We start from the raw sequence: 13,552 nt of genomic DNA on the forward strand, positions 1-13,552 counted from the left end.
ACAGGAGAGGCCATTTAAGGATTATTTAAGTCCCTTAGCTAATTTGAGCACATCATGTATAAGATACCCAAATGTAGCTGCTAGGAGTTTTGAATTAAAACCTAGTGTGCTAAATTGTCTCCCAACATTCTATGGCCTAGAAAATGAGGACCCATATAATCATTTGAATGATTTTCATGCCATTTGTCAAACTTTTAAATATGAAAATTTTTCAGACGATGATGTTAAACTCAGATTATTCCCATTTTCTTTAAAGGATAGAGCTCGTTCATGGTTAAATACTTTACCTGCTAATAGCATCTCATCATGGGAACAAATGGTAACAAAATTTTTGAATAAATATTTCCCAGTGCATAAAACCAATACTATTCGCAGGGAAATCTCAGAGTTTACTCAGAAAGATGACGAGCAGTTTTTTGAAACGTGGGAGCGATTCAATGGACTACTCTTAAAGTGTCCACATCATGGGTACGAGAAATGGCACCAATGCCAATACTTTTTGGAGGGATTATTGCCGAATGTGCAAGAATGGCTAATGGCAACAAGTGGAGGAGAACTAATGTCAAAAAGTGCATTAGAGATTTGGGAATTCTTCCAGCGACAAGCGGATAATTCCCAACAACGGAGTCGGTCACTCAGGAATACTAGAAGAATTAAAGGAGTAAATGAGGTTCACATTGGCAAGTCCAGTTCAGAAATCAAAGAAGTCAAGGAGATAATTGAAGGTCTCTCTCGACAAATAGCATCGTTATCGACTGCTAAATCAACAGAACCATATGACCATGACTCATACTCAGATCAAGCCAATGTCATAGGTGTAATGAGAAAGCCATCAAATTACAACCCATACTCCAACACATATAATCCTGGATAGAGAGACCACCCCAATTTTTCATGGTCTCAAGGATTCCAACAGAACGGACCAGCAGCTCCAGCTCCACCAATTCCACAAAATCCTCAAGCCTCTCAGCCCCCATTTAGACCATACAATCAGAACCAGAACTACTCTCAACCCAGACCATGGGAGGATGCATTCCAGAATTTCAAGAATGTTACTCACTCCACAATTGAGCAACAGAATCGCAAGCCCAATCAGTTTCAAGCCTCGAGAAGATGGTGGGACAACTTGCTTCTTCAGTTCAGACCTTGGCAATGACTGTTGAGAAAGGCAAGTTTCCAAGTCAACCAGTGCCTGACCCTAAAGGAGTACATGAAGCAAGTACCAGTTCACCACAGCAGCATGGAGAGGTCAAAGCAGTCATGACCTTACGAAAAGGAAAAGAAGTCGACAACAAAGTGGAGATACCGGTGACAAAAGAAAATCAAATTGTACCTGTGAATGTTGAAGACTCCCCACCGGAGGAAAAAAAAGAAACCAACCCACGAGAATACGTTCCGAAAGCTCCATTTCCTCAGAGGTTAGCGAAAGGAAAGAAGGGAAAATCCACAGGTGAGATTCTTGAGATCTTCAAACAGGTAAGTGTTAACTTTCCTTTGCTTGATGCTATTAAACAAGTTCCATTTTATGCCAAGTTTTTTAAAGACCTTTGTACTAAAAAGAGAAATATGCGTGTTCAAAAGAAGGCATTTTCAACAGAAAACGTTAGTTCTATACTCCAACATAAAATTCCTCTAAAATGTAAAGACCCAGGCTCCCCCACTATCTCATGTAGCATAGGGAACCATACAATTGAGAATGCTTTGTTGGATTTAGGAGCTAGTGTAAATATGTTACCTTATTCAGTGTTTGTGAAACTTGGACTTGGAGAATTACACCCAACTCCAGTGGTGTTACAACTTGCAGATCGGTCCACAAAAATACCTCGTGGTATTGTGGAGGACGTGCTTATCCAGGTAGACAAGTTTTATTTTCCTGTTGATTTCATTGTAATTGACACTTAACCAATACAGGATTCAAGGAAGCACATCCCCATTATTTTAGGCCGACCTTTCTTGGCAACTGCGGATGCTCACATTCAATGCAGGACTGGAAATATGCAGTTGTCCTTCGGCAACATGACTATGGAGCTGAACATCTTCAACATTGCCAAACAACCTCATAATGCAGATGATGGAATTGTTGATGTGGATTTAATTGAAGCATTAGTTGATGACACTTTTATTTCAAACCTTAGTGATGATCCTTTACAAACATGTTTAACTCATTTTGGTTTGGATTTTGATATTGACAGATCAGTCGATGAGGTCAACACCCTACTTGACTCCGCACCATCCTTGGACACTAATAAATGGAAGTCAAGAGTTAAACAACTAGCACCATCAGAGAAGAAACTCATCCCCTTATCAGAATCACCACCGAAACTTAAGCTCAAACCATTGCCCAACACATTGGAATATGCATTTTTGGGAGAAGAAAGTACTCTACCGATAATCATCTCATCATCCCTAAATGACGAACAAAAAGGTAAGTTGTTGGATGTTTTAAAAGAGCACAAAGGAGCATTAGGATGGACCATAGCAGACATAAAAGGTATAAACCCAGTAGACTGCATGCATTACATTCACCTTGATGAAAATGCTAAATCTACTAGGGAAATGCAATGTCGGTTAAATCCTAATATGAAAGAAGTTGTTAGAACTGAAGTCCTTAAACTATTAGACTCAGGTATCATTTACCCAATTTCTGATAGTTCATGGGTTAGTCCTGTGCAAGTTGTCCCCAAAAAGTCAGGAGTCACAGTAGTTACCAATGCTGATAATGAATTGATACCAACTAGGGTAACTACAGGATGGCGTGTATGCATTGATTATAGAAAATTGAATTCTGTCACACGTAAAAACCATTTTCCTTTACCATTTATTGATCAAATGCTTGATAGATTAGCAGGTCATGAATTTTATTGCTTTCTAGATGGCTACTCAGGATACAATCAGATCCCCATAGCACCAAAAGATCAAGAGAAAACTACTTTCACTTGCCCTTTTGGCACATTTGCATATAGGAGAATACCATTTGGATTATGCAATGCACCTGCTACATTTCAACGATGCATGTTGAGCATTTTTTCTGATATGGTTGAACGATTCCTTGAAGTCTTTATGGATGACTTTTCTGTCTTTGGTGACTCGTTTGATCAATGTTTACATCATCTAACACTAGTTCTGCAGAGATGTATCGAGAAGAAATTGGTCTTAAATTGGGAGAAGTGTCATTTTATGGTAAAACAAGGTATTGTTCTCGGTCACATCATTTCGAGCAAAGGTATTGAGGTTGACAAAGCCAAGGTGAATCTCATTTCTAATCTTCCTCCACCCAAAACAGTCAAAGAAGTAAGATCTTTCCTTAGACATACTGGTTTCTATAGACGTTTCATTAAAGATTTTAGCAAAGTTTCTAGACCCTTATGCAATTTACTTGCTAAAGATGTACCTTTTACCTTTAATGATTCATGTCTTGTGGCTTTTGAAAAATTGAAGTAGTTGTTGACATCATCACCCATCATTCAAGCCCCAAACTGGAGCTTACCATTTGAGCTCATGTGTGATGCATCTGATTATGCAGTAGGAGCAGTATTAGGACAAAGAGTTGATCGAATTCTCCATGTTATTTATTATGCTAGTATGACATTGAATGATGCACAGTTGAACTATTCAACTATTGAAAAAGAAATGCTAGCAGTAGTGTTTGCATTAGAGAAATTTCGATCTTATCTCATTGGTTGTAAAATAATTATATTCACAGATTTTGTTGCTCTTAAATATCTTCTCACAAAGAAAGATGCAAAAGCTAGACTAATTCGTTGGGTGTTACTTTTGCAGGAATTTGACTTGGAATTCAAAGATAAGAAAGGGACAGAAAATGTTGTGGCGGACCATCTCTCTCGTCTTCATTTTGACACAATTACAGAGCCATTAATATTGAATGAGTCATTTCCAGATGAACAATTAATGAATGTGGAAGTATTACCTTGGTATGCTGATATAGTTAATTATCTTGTTACAGGTAAACTTCCAGAGCATTGGACCAAGCAAGACAAGGCCAAATTCTTTGCAGAGATAAAGAATTTCTTTTGGGATGACCCGTATTTGTTCAAGTATTGTGCAGACCAAATTGTTAGACGATGTGTCCCAGAAAGTGAAATTCAGAATATCCTTTCATTCTGCCATGAACAAGCTTGTGGAGGCCATTTCAGTGCTAAGAAAACAGCGACTAAAGTATTACAATGTGGTTTCTATTGGCCATCTATATTTCGAGACGCTTACACTTTCTGTTCTTCATGTGATAGGTGTCAACGAATGGGAAGCATTACAAGAAGGAACATGATGCCACTAAATCCAATTTTAGTGGTTTAGATTTTTGACGTATGGGGTATCGACTTCATGGGACCCTTTCCCCCTTCTTTTGGCCATCAATACATATTGGTTGCTGTTGACTACGTATCCAAATAGGTAGAAGCAATTCCATGCAGAACTAATGATCACAAGGTGGTGATAGGATTTTTGAAAAGCAACATTGTCTCACGCTTTGGATTCTCTCGAGCAATAATCAGTGATGGTGGTGCCCACTTTTGTAACAAAGCATTCAAGTCTCTTTTGACAAAGTATTCAATCACTCACAAAGTGGCGACCCCATATCATCCGCAAACCAGTGGCCAAGTTGAAATTTCCAATCGAGAAATAAAGCACATATTAGAAAAAACGGTGAGGCCAGACAGGAAAGATTGGTCATTAAGACTTGATGATGCATTATGGGCATACAGAATGGCTTTCAAGACCCCGATTGGGATGTCACCCTACAGGCTAGTGTATGGAAAACCTTGCCACCTACCTATGGAACTCGAGCATCGTGCATATTGGGCCATCAAGAAATTCAACTTTGACATGCAGCAAGCCAGTTCAGAAAGAAGATTACAACTGGCAGAACTTGAAGAAATTCGCAATGACGCATACGAAACTGTCAAGATTTACAAGCAACGGATGAAAGTCTTGCATGACAAGCAAATTATGAGAAAATCGTTCACTCCAGGTCAGAAAGTGCTTTTATTCAATTCTCGCTTGCACCTATTCCCAGGTAAGTTACGCTCTCGATGGTCTGGTCCCTTTATTGTTCATACTGTTTTTCCACATGGGGCAATTGAAATTAATGATCAAAAGAATGGTGTCACGTTTAAAGTTAATGGTCAAAGATTAAAGCCATATCTAGAGTACCAACCACATGGAGAAGACACCGAAATAAATTTGAATGACCCACCAGAGTTGAATTGATTTTTTTTTCTTTTCGTTGATTTGATTTTTTTTTCTTTCTTTATATTATTCTTCTACTAATTGAAATTATTTTTGCATAAGTGTGTTTGTTTAACTATTAAGTTTTCTTTTATCATTTTTAATCATGAGTACCTTACTAAGATCGTTCCTCCTGAACATTCTTAAACCACTTCAACGTGTCAAAACTCATCTAAAAAAGCAGATTCAATTTTGTAAAACATATCGCATTTGGGCTCTACAACCACCAGAGTTAGTAGCCTATGTTGAGGGTTTAGAAAGCCAACTCAGAGACATTGAGAGAAGTGTTTACGACATCCAGTTGGAGCTTGAGGTAAATTCAATAAGAGGACGATTTTAATTTTCTTTGTGTGTTTTAATTTATTTTTCTGTTTGTGTGCTTTAGTTTGTTACCCCGGTGAAGTGGCGGATAACGGTACTCCGTGACAATCAAGTCGGTACTTCAGTTTCCCATAATAACTGATATTCTGAGGCGAAGGTATGGACAGAAATGAGATTCTAGCAAAACTTCACAAGCGATTCCCTTCACTTCCTCAGAATGCCCTCCTTACGATCTATAAAGCTCGGTCCGAACGCATGCGATTTCTCATGAGGAATAACATACCTGCTGACATCCGTTGGTTAATCGAGGCTAAAATACAATCGGAAGGTGAGTTACCTCCAAAATTTATTGCATACATGCCTGGTTGTGGTAAAGGAAATTATGCAAGAAAACGACGAGCTCGAAGAATTTTTGTTGCTTGTCATAAGTGCGCCAGAATGAGTTGCACTAAAAACCCATGTTCTTTAGAATGGTGTCTGATAACAGGGAAGATAAAATTCAATTCATTAGGGATGGCTTGAATAAGGAGTCATTGGATGATATCCTTTTGTCTCTTGAAACGCATCCCAGTGGATATGTGCAAGGAGCGATTCTCCAGTTATGGCCATTATTCCAGAAAGAGCATGCACGATACAGTCTCAGGAATCTGACTATAAACGACCTTGTTTGCCAGTTTGTAAGAAAACTAGATAGGAAGCCCATCCTCGACCCATAGAGGGCGTTCAATCCGTTTCTGGACATAAAACCAGAGGAAGATGTGAGCCACAGTCCCAACTACCTGTAAATATCCTTTTACTTTACTGTTATTTTATTTCACTATTATTTTATTGTGTGCATTATTGTCTTTAATAATTTTATTACTATTTGCTTTTTCCTCATTACTGCTTGCTTTTTCATTTTTACTGTTTCCTTTTTGACTCGCGAGCTATGTACTTTACGCGTTATTTGACACTGACATGTTACCTCATACACAACTGTGACCCACTATCATCAAGACTCTTAAATGTGATTTTATTTGTCAAGCACTCACAAATTATTTTTTGAGAAGTATCCCAATGGCAGCTACTCCAAATAGACAATTCAAGAACATTTGTGTGCTTTCTGGATTTACCTATGGCAAACATAAAGAGTTCATTGAGGCAGCCATCGATCTTGGTCGAAGCATAGCAGCGAGACAATTACACTTAGTGTATGGAGGAGGTAACCGAGGGTTATCAAAAATGGTCTCAGAAGCAGCTTTTATCAGAGGAAGTCAAGTGTTAGGCATCATCCCAAGAGTCTTAAAACCATTGGGCAGTTCGTCTGACTCATCAACTGGAGAAGAGTTAGTCGTCTCAGGTATGCAAGAAAGAATAACTGAAATGCTTAATCATGCTGTTGCTTTTATTTTCCTTCCAGGAGATCTTCCAACACTAGAGGCACTTATCACACTAGCATCTTGGGCCCATCTGCACATCCACCAGAAACCCATCGGTTTGTTAAATTTCAATAACTTTTATGATGGCTTTATCGCATTTCTTAACCATGCAAAAAAAACTATTTCATTCCTTCTAATGTGAAAAAACTTTTTATTTGTGCTCACACTGCTAATGAGCTACTTGATCTGTTACAAGCTTATAAACCGAAGCCAGACCCCTGGACCTTTGTGTTGGAGCGCCCAAATAATGATGGTAACAGTAGCCGCAGTAAGAAGTACAAATTAGATTTAACTCTCCGCTTGTAAATATTTTCTTCTGTGTTACACCACCCAGGTGATGTCTTCTAAACTCTACTTCTTTCCTTTCAAACATTGCGGACAATGTTTTGTTCTGGTTGGGGGGAGGGAATAGTCGACAATTGTGTAATTTTGGTTAAGTTTTTACTAATTTTTTGTTGTAGAAACTAACTGTTGCTAACTTTTTGTGTTGAAGATGGCTGAATATGGAGTGTAGTGACTCTAGAAACGCATCTTCATCGTTTAAAAAAAAATAAAAAAAAAATTCAGACATTTATTTTTCTTTATTATGTTTTTATGTTTATTTTTCTTCTTTTTAATTTCTCCTCTATAAATATACATATTCCAACTTGTGAGTCGAAGATTGCTGAATATGGAGTGTAGTGTCTCTAGAAACGCATCTTCTTAAAAAAAAAAATTATTTTCATTTTTTATCATTTTACGTGTAACTTTTCTAATTAGTTTTTATGCATCATTTTCACATTTCTGCATGCATATTTTCCTTTCATGTTTAGAATAGGTTGGGGGGTAGAATATTATTTGAAAAAAAAAATTTGTGTGATTTGTTTTAACATTGGATGACATGATTAATTTCAAATTTAGTATTTGTATTATCTTTGGTCTTAAGTGATGTTACGCTATGTTTGCTACTTTACATGTTGATGTCGGAGACAAATATGAGTTGCTTGAAAGAATGAACATGTCATAAATAAGTGCCAAGTGAGTTGTTAAGCCTATCATTTTCTTGGAGAGTAACCCTTTTGCCCATTCTCTATACAGTTTAGCAGTTTATTATTTTATACACGATCTCTAGATTTCTTTTGAGTTAACCCTTAAAAAAAATGGTAAAAAAAAAAAAAAAAGAAAAAGAAAAAGAAAAAGAAAATATGTGTTGCTACATTGGGAGACTCGTCTAACAAGTAGATATGGATGATTATTTAGAGCCCTAAAAGACGATGGAAATGCCATCTTTGATCCGTTTGAGCCTTTCTAGCCATCCCTTTTATTAAATATCCATAGTTAACCCCTTTTGAGCCTTTAAAAAAAACAAAAAAAACAAAAAAAAAACATTTTCTTTGTCAACTTATCATCTTGACCCACTCCAATTTGGTGTATTACCCGATGTCTTATAAGTTCCATCACCTATTTATGTTTGAGAAAATGTAAATAATTATGTTGTTTAGTGAAGTTATGCCAAATAAAAGCAAAAAAAACAAAACAAAACTTGTTGTTTCAAAAGAATAAAAATAACAACAATAGGTGAAATCCACCTTGCAACTTCAAAAAAAAAAACAAAAAAAATTCCTCTGCATTTTTCTCAAACATACACTTTGTTTTCCTTATTTCCCTTATTTGTTAGCCATGTCTCTAGCCTACGTTATGTCCTAATAAAAGTCCTTCTTGATTTTAGGGAACTATAGTTTGAAGTAGAAGCTAGTTATATGGGCTAAAAAGATATAGTGATGCATAATAATAATAAAAAAATGATAAATAAAGTGGGTTGACTAGCATTTTTATTTGACTTGAGATCGTATTATTTCTAAGCTGAGGGCATATTTATTTCATCTTGGTGAGAGCATGTGATATCACTTCTTTATTATTTTCTCTCTCAATTACCATTCATTGGAGTGACTATTTTTATTAGTTTTAATTTCTTTGTGAGAGTGTCACTACTTCCAGTGAGATTTTAGGGGTTTGACATGTCATTCTTGAAAGTAGCTATAACAAAGTCTACTGGGTTGATTCATGTGGATGGTTGATGTGGGTGTGATGTTGCTTTAGACAGGAGATAATGCTTATACTTTTATTTGATTGCTATCATTAATCTGATGGAATAAATACGAGTGTTTCTATTAAAAAAAAATTATTATTTTGAATTTGAATTTTGTTTTCGCTTTATGTTGTTTAGTGAAGGTGTGTTGAGTGTTAGAAAATGCATATTTATAAAGGAGAAAACCGTCATTTGATATTTCAAGTCTTACTAACAACCCTTACTTTTATGTATTTAACCTTCTTTTGATTGAATTCTGTGTGTTTTATTTTAATTAAGTATTTTATGTATTTTAGGGGCATTATAGTCATTTCACAATAAAAGAGAGATCAGACGGCAAAACAGACATCACTTTTGAACTCAGGACGGTCGAAAACCTTAGGAGGAACATAAAAGGAAAAATGGCACTATTCACATGTACGGTACTATTCACATGTACGGTACTGTATACGTTACTGTTCACGACACTGTTCACATAGACGGATGATGACGTGGCATTGACCGATGATGTGGCATTGACTGATGAGGTGTCACGATCCTGTTGGGCTAAAATTCTTATGTACTGTTGATGGTGACGTGGCAGCATATCAGTGGACGAAAAATCTCGCGTACGGTACATGCATCACACAGGATTATTTTCAACCAAACCGCGTTACTGTTCATCCGGGTCAAACCGTGTTACTGTTCATCCGTGTGGTCAAACCGCGTACTGTTGACTGATGACGTGGCGCAATCCTGAGCGTCCAAACTATTTTTAATCTGATGGCCATGATTTACTCCATGTATCTATAAAAAGGGGGCCTCCCCCTCCTAATTTAATATCTCTGAATCCATTTTTGGGATCCATTTTCTGTAATTCCTTCTCCATCTTGTATTTTCTTCGTATTTTAATAAATTCCCATTTTGCCCCTAGTTCAATTATGAGTGGCTAATTTTCTTTCAAGCTTGGGTTGAAGGTGAAGTCTCAACATGTGTCATGGGCTTTATTTGGTAAATTTATTTTCTCTTCCCCTCTAGTGTTTGTGGATGTTTTGACTTCTCGTCGACAAATAATACTAATCTTGTCTAGTACCGCCTTGGTTTCACCGGCTCTCTAGTACAAGGTTATTATTATTTGGCACGATAAGCCCTTAGCACCATATTGATTAGAGTGTGGTTCATGAGGTGTGGATTCCCCCCTCATGATTTAATTGGTATTAATAAGGAATATTTAGCCCATGGTGCATGTTGATACGGATCCAGATACCCAAGTGCTTCATTTCAATAGAATTATCTTCAATTTATTCTCGCCATTTCAATTCCAATTTTAGAATTTATTCTCGCCATTTTAATTTAAGTTTTAGCATATTCCAAATCATTTCCACCACAAATCCAACCACCCATTTACAAAATTAATTCTATACATAATTAAAATCCACCTCCTCGTGGGATCGACACTCGTCACCATTAGTCTATACTACAATAGATTCGTGCGCTTGCGAGTACATTAAAATTTGCACAACAATCACTACAACACATTTCTCAATATTCCTTTATATAAATAGAGACTCATGCCTTTCTAATTCTGACACATCCATTTTAATTCAAATTAAGCTTTTTAGAATTCAATTAAGAAATTGAAAAAATGTCAAAGAGCTCAGTTTCATCATGCTTGTAATGGCAAACACTAAATGCATGCTAGCCTAGATGCTTCATTTTCTATTTCCCTAGGTTTACAAGTGAAAATTATTTGTTCGAGAAGTTACTATACCTACACATGCCTCGAGGGGAATGTAAAAGATTTTGATAATCAGTTTTTTCTTTTATCTTTTATTAGTGTTTTTATGATAATGATTAATCGTAGTGAAATTAAAACTATGTTTTAATTAAAGAAGAAATTAATCCGCTATGAGTGCTTAATGTTTTGTCATGTGCTTTTTTTGTGTGTGTTTTTGGTTTGCTTTGTTTTATACGTATCATTGAATCAATCTATGAGAGAAAAATTAGTTGAAACGCTAATATTGATCAAGCAGTCATAACTACAATGTTAGTACCGTACGTAATATTTATATTTTAAATCTATTTTCTTTTAGGGTGAGGCTATATAGATCCTATTTTTATCAAAATCTATTTTTTTTTCTAAATCTTATATTACTAACCTATCTGATTTAATTTATGGCTAAATTCAACTTATGTATAGAGAACCTTCAATTTACCACAAAAAATGAGAAAAAATCAATTCACCCCCATTTACTACTACGAAAATAAATAAAAGATCATCAACCTAGCCCCTATTTAAGCTCATTTTTTGAAAAAACAAATTAGTGTAAATTGAGGTTCTCATGCTCTTAGAGGGTAAACTGAAGATTGTTATTAGGAGGGGGATGAATTAAAGTTTACCTCAATTAATATAAGAAAACTTTTCATATTATTCCTGACACATTTGTCGTGTTGATATGCCCACATCAATTCAATTGGTAACTCATGTTGAATGAACGGATTGATTAGATAAATTATCATCGGATGTTAGGCAATCTTGTATTCTACATGCCTTACTAACTTATTTCTTAAGAATTTTTGTAATTGTGTTTGTTGTAATTTGTAGTGGCTAATTACAACAACTGACTCAATACTTCAATATTTAATCAATCAAGATCGATTTGGAATCAAAATTGATAAAGAACAGAGAAAAGAATAGAAAACGGAATTGGATTGCAAAGAACAAGTTACCAGATTTGAAGGAAAAATTCACACTCTTTCATTAATCAAAACTGAGTACGAACAGATCACATCTGAAGAGGAGATTACAATAATCACGTGTAAAGAAGAATTATTTTAATTGGAGAAGAAATCAATTATATGTCAGATGACTTGTTATCCACTTGCCTCTACTTTTCTATTCAATCCACACAGTAGCGCTGAATCCCCCAACTTGCCCAAAGGACTTATGTTGTGTTTACTAAATTGGAATCGGAATCAGCTGGAATCAGAATGGGCAGGAATGAGAATGAGCTGAAATGGGAATAGGGAATGAGAATCAGAATAAGTTGTTTACTTGAATTGTAGGAATCGAAATCGGAATGAGCTGGATTACCTTAAATGTGCTAACTTTGTCTTGGAATCGGAATCGAAATGAGTTAGATTGTAACAAATTACTAAAAAGTACTTAATGAATTATTGTCATAATTATTATTTTATATTTGAATTATAGTGATTATTTATTCAAAAATATTATTATTATTAATTATTGTCAATAATATATTGATATATTAATTAATTATAAAAATTATTAATGAATTAATTATATTAATAATTATTATAAAATATATTAATTAATAATATTAATATTACTTATTTAATTATAATAATATATTAATTATTGTGATTATTTATTCAAAAACTATAATTATTAATATATTGTTGTTAATAATGTATTAATATATTAATTAATTAATAATAATATATGAATAAATTATAATAATTATATTTATTATTAATAATTATAGTTTTTATATTAATTAATAGTGCTAATTATTGCAATTAATTAATGATAATATATGAATTCATTATAATAACTATATTAATAATTATTATAATAGTATAGTAATTAATTAATTATAATTATAATATATTAATTATTGTGATTATTTATTTAAAATTTCAATTATTAATAATTCTTGTTAATAATGTATCAATATACTAATTAACTATAATATACTAATTAATTAATTATAATAATATATTAATTAATTATATATTTGGCTTTTTTATTTTTGATATTTATATTTTTTATTTAAAGGAGGGGCATTTTAGGAAAATTTGAATGTCAATGGAGGTAAAATGGGAACTCTAGGGAATGAGAGATTGATTCCCACCTCCCCCCATAGGAATCAATCTGCCCGTTCCCAAATAGTGATGGGTCCCACAATTTTGATTCCGATTCCTGCTCCATTTTTGTGAAGTAAACGCCGTCAATCATTCCGATTCTGATTCCCTAATCCAGGAAGTAAATACACCATTAATTAATTCACTCAAGTCTTTTTGGTCACTCAGTTTGAGAATTTATTTCTTGTTTTTTATGATGCTTCCTATGTAATAACTGCGTGTGATTAGGAACTTGTATTTATTTAATTTGTAACATCTCAAGAGCGTTACAATAAAAAGACAGAAAAAGAAAAGTTGAAACTAACAATATTGATTAAAATTCCTACTTGTTATTCTTAGTGGTAACCACATTTAAGTCTTGAATTTGCAGGAGCCAACACCACGAAGCCCATATTTTGCATCATTAAATGATTAATCTTATTGTTATCTCTACTTTCACTATTGTCTTATCAAAAGTTTTTTCTTATCATACTAGCTTCATAAAAATTAACATATTATCATTTTTAAGTCGTCCATCAAGTATAAATATTATATTATTTAGTTATATAATAAAAATAAAGAAATGTCTAAAATTAAAAGACATCTTAAATTAAAGCCAAACTATCTATCGTAAATAAATAAAAGAATACATATTTGC

General features: G+C 34.4%; 1 non-coding gene and 1 pseudogene across 1 annotated transcript; one reads left to right on the plus strand and one right to left on the minus strand.

The window, feature by feature from the left end:
* Nucleotides 1-367: 367 nt before the first annotated feature.
* Nucleotides 368-471, minus strand: LOC112099447. The gene has a single exon (XR_002906248.1). It is a non-coding gene; the product is annotated as a small nucleolar RNA R71 (small nucleolar RNA).
* A 681-nt stretch (nucleotides 472-1,152) lies between these two features.
* Nucleotides 1,153-13,552, plus strand: part of LOC112099109 — a 60,390-nt pseudogene continuing 47,990 nt past the window's right edge.

Source organism: Citrus clementina, unplaced genomic scaffold (assembly GCF_000493195.1).
Source record: "Citrus clementina cultivar Clemenules unplaced genomic scaffold, Citrus_clementina_v1.0 scaffold_4, whole genome shotgun sequence".
NCBI lineage: Eukaryota > Viridiplantae > Streptophyta > Magnoliopsida > Sapindales > Rutaceae > Citrus > Citrus x clementina.